This window comes from Porites lutea, chromosome 7 (genome assembly GCF_958299795.1).
Source record: "Porites lutea chromosome 7, jaPorLute2.1, whole genome shotgun sequence".
NCBI lineage: Eukaryota > Metazoa > Cnidaria > Anthozoa > Scleractinia > Poritidae > Porites > Porites lutea.
In genome coordinates, this window is record NC_133207.1 from 33821140 (window position 1) to 33827189 (window position 6050).

Below are 6050 nucleotides of genomic sequence, written 5' to 3' on the forward strand. Positions count from 1 at the left end.
GGCAGTGGATCGTTTGTGGAAGATGCAGGCACAAACACATTCAATGTGACATTCACCTGGGAAAAACCATCCTTTAAACATAGTAACGTTCATTCCTATGACGTGTTTTACGAATTCCAAGGTGGCTTCGCACGTGACCAGCTTAATTGTTCACCTTTGGTGAGAACTACATCAGGATGCTCTAAGACTAGACTGGTACGTTAATTAGTCATTAAACACTGGGCAGCTCTTCCTTTAATTCCAGCTTCAAATTCAATCGGATTTACAAATTTGTTTTAAGGCTGAATAAAACGAAACAAGTTGATTTTCACTTGTCTTACACCTGAGAAAACTTATCTCCTTCTAAGTAATCCAACTGCAACTCTGTGAATATTGTAATCTGTAATAAAATGTAGATGATTTATAGACTTTATAGATGATTTATAGACTTTACCTTAGAGTAAAGAACTGTGTTGCTGTTATCGTTTTGACATGCAAAGTAGTAGGAATTTTATCAGACAAAGTAGTGAGAAAAGGGGAAGTGTGCTGTATCTGCGAATGAAAAAGGTCTGGACAGAAGTGGGTGGAGCAAGTCCGAGTACCATAAACAAACCTTAGATGTTTGAATGTATTAACTGAGGACGCATTTATTATCAACTATTTTCAGTTAACAAAAGTGAACTTGTTCTACCGTCTTTACAGGACCAGACGTCACTACATATAACCGGCGTGTTTCCTGAAGAAGAAATAACTTTAAAGGTAAAATATTCTGGATATAACAGCCTGAACACGTAATTTGAACTTATTCCGCTTTACTTCTAGTTTTGTCATATAATTAAGAAGTGCAATTTTTGCCTTTTAACTTTGTTATCAACTGTTGCTACTGCCTACAAATCTCTGATTTGGAAGTGAATTTTATTAATTTCTAGTTGCGTGCAATAATCATTAATTCACTTTAACCAACAGGTTAAACCCATCTTCGACAACGATAATATCATCGGACAAGAAAACAAAATCAGAAAGACTGCTCCAAGTACGTGTTAAGTTTGAATATTTTCTATTTCATCACATTTTTTATCCTGTTTGTGACTTTCATTCAAGGTACCTCTTACTTCTCACCAATCAGAAGGCTAGACATTTCACTTTATGTATGTTCTCATTGTTTTAGCCTATTTAAAAAAATGAATTTTTCCTTATTACCAGGTAATAAGCGCTTTGATGGAGTGATATTTACACATGAATGTAAACACTTGCAGATAAAACTTTTCCGGTTTCTCTTAGGGTGTTTCTCACTACGTTATTTATATTATTTAGAATCGCTAATTGCCAATTCCTTAACATTGAATACAGATTACTTCGTTTACTGGTTTTTATTTCATAAAAAAGATTTCTACAATTACAACACGTGACCTATAAGTCCACGGTAATTACGGGCAACAAAAAAGTACCACTTGTTTTGCAACATCAATGCAGAGCGACGTTGCACTTCTTACCACGTACCCAGGTTCAAACCTGTCTTGCAACAAACAAAATTTACTGCAAGTTACGTGAATACCGACTTCTAACTGGATAAAATTACGTGGCAGACATGTGGTACACGATAGTTATGTCATTTGCTGCAAAAAAAGTTTGCCTTTGGCCGGTAAAACGCGCAAAATGTACAGATCTTGTCTCAAAAAGTAGAATTACTCTCTCCTTCCTGCAACAACTTTTCGCAACCTGCAACAAGCAGATTTGTTGTAAGACAGGTTTGAACGTGGGTGGTAAAATGTGCAACATCGCTTTTCAACTCATTTTGCAGCAATGTTGACTCTTTGACTGACTTTTACCAGCAGGTCATTGTATAATTTATCTTTATTGTCGCATCAAGTTTTCATGAAATGAGAAATTTTCGTTTCTTTTGTGGTATACTTTATCACTAGAACCCAATGAGGAGCTTGTAAAGGTGATTGGGTTGAAGCATGGCGTCCAGGTTGCTGGTCCTAACAATACGTTCAGCACAACAGTTTGGTGGGAGAAACCATTGTTCAAACACTGTGGAGTTAAACACTATATATACAAAGTTATATCTGACCAAAAAAGGCGAAAGAGAGACATCAATCTTTACGCTGGTGTTCATACTGTAAGTTGATGAGAATGTTCAGTGTGTTTCTTACGAAATACTGCAGTAGTTCTTAAGTTGGTCTGTTGAGAATAACTGAGGTTTGGACAATCTCGATTAAGTTATCTTGAGAGTCTGTCTTTGAAATGTGAACAGAAAAACAGGAATCTGTCTTCGGCTTTTCCATGTGCTACGATCCATTTGAGCGTTTAACTTTTGTTATGTTTTTATAGTCAAATACAAATGTTACAATCAGTGGGATCAACCGGGACATTTCTGTGGAATTTCAGGTAAGTCTTTTGGCAAACTTTTTGCCGTCCAATAAAGAATACTTGGCGTTGCTGCGCAGTTGAAGTCCAGAGCGAAACTGTCTTTCACCGGAGACAAATCTGCAGCTTTTAAAACGTACTCGCCTTACCAAAAAGTACACTAACTAGAATGCTTTTGCAAGCAATATACTGATACTTGACATGTATATGTTGTTTCATTTTGCACTTTTGGACAAGGTGTTCTCATTGCATAATTTCAATATGGTTTTAGGTTAAGCCTGTCCTCTTGGTTCCAGTGGTCAGTGGTATAAATGATCAGATTGACATTTCATGGAACGCTCCAGACGTCGAAAATGGTATTTTTTTTCCTATCAGTATGTAGTTACTTAACTTTTGCTGCAACCAGAGTGGAAAGAAGATTTGCTGACCTTCGCCTATTTTTCGAAAAACCTTGGCACATTTTGCCCACTTGACTTGGAATGGGTGTTTATTACTCTGCAGGAGAAGTTACAACTGGTAGAATGGCTTTGATGACACCCGGTGAAATTGCCGGACTTGTGATTGGTTTTGTGGTCGTGTCCCTTATTTCCCTGATTCTCATTTGGCATCGCCGGAGAGAACAGAAGATTCTAAAGAAAAAAGGCCTTACTGAAGGGTAAATGACACTTGTTTTCATAATTAAGTCATTTGTATGCACATCGTTCGGAAGGGAGGACAATGCAGTTTTAAAATTGAACTCCGTTAGCAAACACTGCTGCATTGGGTAATGGGAAGCCTCTGGATGTTACAGCCGCAAATGTGACACTTAAATGAGCAATTTAAGAGTAAAAATCCCGGATATAAGCCCATTTTTTGGGTTTTAGTATAATAGTTCGCTCGTTTTGTTTGCCCGCTGGGTAACATGTAAAGTTTATTTGAAACTTACACCAACAAAATTTTTCCTATTTCTGGTCTCGGCTAATTTTTTATTTCGGGAACACTGAATGCGAATCAAAAAATGGTTCTAAGCCAGGCTTAACAGGCTGGTGCTTGAATATGCTCAGATTTTTGTGTAAGTCAAACCAATTCAAGAAGTGGGCAATTATAGTCTTCTGAAAACAATCGCAATTTTTGTTTGTTTTATTTTACAAATCAGGACCTAAGAAGTAGAAATTTATTAACAATAGTAAGACAAATATGACTTTATAATTTACCCACGTTAAACCTGTATATTTAAAATAAGCCTTCATTGATATCCTGATATAAATCTATATTTTCGGTCCTAAGGAAAAACATTGGCTGTTGATGAATCGATTACAGTCTGGTGACCAATTATGTCCTTAATGACTCAACAAAAACAGTTAATTTCTTACCCATTCTTATTTCACAGAAAAAATGGGTTGATAATTGATCATTGGGAGATAGATGGAGACCTTGTGACCCTTGAGAATGAGATTGGAGAGGGAACCTTTGGTAAGGTGTACAAGGGATCTCTTATCAAACCCACCAGCTCTTTACCCCAGAGGTTCTTTTTGAGGCCGCGGAGGAAAACCATCAGTGGAAGCGAAACATACGTGATCGCGGTAAAAATGCTTCATAGTGAGTACAAAAGCGTGAATTGAAATTACTTCACTTCCCCGGGGGAGTATTCCCATATATGAACTACACTCTTGGACAAAAAGTGTTAAGAATTTTGCACTTTCTTACTCCCAGGACACCCACCCTGCCAATTTGGCACCATGGTGACCCCTTCCCCCACCCGTGGTAAATGTTGTTTAGTCGGGAGCAAAAATGTTCTGGCCACACTTCAGCTTTGTTGTTTTTGGGCGTGGAGGGGGAAGTATCTTGAGTGAACCGGGGCTGTAGAGGGAAGTATTCTAAAATTAGTCATATAACGTGCATTTTTTTAAACATTTTTGTAGATAGGTATATGCCGTCCGATAGGTTCTAGTTTTTGAGGGTCTCCACCCTTAAATTGAGTATCAAATTTGTCTTTGTTGGCGCTGTGTTCCCGGTGTGATCCTTATATACGTAGATAGGGTACCGTATTCGGTCATCTTACATTCAAGTGCATAGATACCGAGCTATACGACAAAACAAATCATCTGTCAAAACTGAAATACACCTTAGAGTATTAGGAAAACGATTTAAGGAAGATTTGTGAGCTTCCTTTCAGTTCTTAGTTTTAGATTTGAATGTGGTCTCATTTTCCAGGTTTGGGCCTTAAATAGGGTATCAGTTTTCCTTAAAAAGGGTTAGGGTTAGCTTGTACACAGACCTTGTTTTCTCTTTATTTTCGAAAACAGACGAGCACGCGAGCGAAGCGAGCCAAGGTGGGAGTGGAGATCCCCCTTCTTCTAGCGCTCAATAAATCACACGCGGTTCTTATTAACTGGGCTGCCTGTGGCGAGCCCAGTTTATAAAATGGGTTTCATTTTTTTGTCGGGGGAGTATTTCTAGGAAGTCGTAATGGGGGTGCACCGTCCGCGTTATCTAATGTTGACACTATTTCAGAGCAATATCCATAAGGTTAATGTAAGAGAGTTCCTCCCCTGGGATATACGTCAGGAAAACGGACAATCTTTGACCTTATGATCGGTTTAATGTGAAGTACTTACCCATGTTAAGCGAAGGCCGCGGGGCGAAGGCAGCCATTAAATGAAGATGTGTTTGAAGTTCAAAAGATTCTGCAATGAGTACCTTTTGCAGTTTTTCTTTTAATTACCATTTGTTGAAGTTTAAACCTTTGGATGATTTTTTTCCCTTCCAAAACGTGATTGCAAATCTCTGTGTGTTTGTGGCTGAAGTATGTGTGTGTACACCCGTTCAATAAAGATTTCTCTCAAGCTGCCATTGGCACTTTTTATCAGTGCCATTTTCAAAAGATGGTAGGATGGGTCGTTTTTAAGTTTTTTTTCTTTATCTTGAAGTTTGAATCGTTTAAAATGTGACAGCCAATGTCTCCTTTTATCATATTGCGATTCTTGCTCAGCGTGTAAAAAGTCATTCCTTATAGGAAAGTAATGTCCTGTGGAATGTGCTCATTGTAGATCACCACGACAAAAAATGTTATAAATGTTCACTAGGACAGTTAGAAAGGCTTTATAACGCAACGTCGGACAAAAACAAAACTTAGATTTATTTTGCTTTGTTGGTTTTAAGAAAAAGAATTGAGAAATGTACTGCTTGTTATTAACAGCGTCTGTCCCGTAACGACAATAATTTTTGGAATTTCCGGCTAGGTCAAATTAGTCACACTACATTTTGGGGAGCAGAGAGATTGGGCGAGTAGTGCGTGAATATGACGCTTATTGTTTCCTGCTTAGAATGGCTCACTTGCTTATGTTTGTTCATAATGGTTGAACTTGAAAAGGAACTATACAGCCCCGACTTAAAAATGGCACTTATTTTTCTTGTTACGAAAGTGTTCCAAAAGGGTACAATGTTCAAATGAGTAACTGTTTAACTCTCACATGAGATGCTACGTCACGCAATAGTCAGCGACAAGCCTGGTGGCCTAAGTGTGCAGCCAACTTCTCCCCCCCCCCCCCCCCCCGCTAAGTCAGGACCTGGGAGGCACACACCTATCCGAAATGTACGGGAGTAACTCCCCCGCCCAGGGCTTCACCTACATTCTCTGGAAAGATTTCGCTACACTATGAATGCGCCTTTCACGTTTTTCTTTTCTTTTTTTGCATTAGACATGTCAGATGACAATGACC

At 38.5% G+C, this 6050-nt stretch overlaps 1 long non-coding RNA gene across 1 annotated transcript in view; it reads left to right on the forward strand.

Annotated features, from left to right (window-relative positions):
- LOC140943900 (uncharacterized) overlaps positions 1-2040 on the forward strand; it is an 11545-nt gene extending 9505 nt beyond the window's left edge. The window contains exon 3 of the long non-coding RNA XR_012166648.1: positions 1902-2040. This is a non-coding gene — a long non-coding RNA (uncharacterized lncRNA). The remainder of the gene's footprint in view (positions 1-1901) is intronic.
- The last annotated feature ends 4010 nt before the right edge of the window (positions 2041-6050 follow it).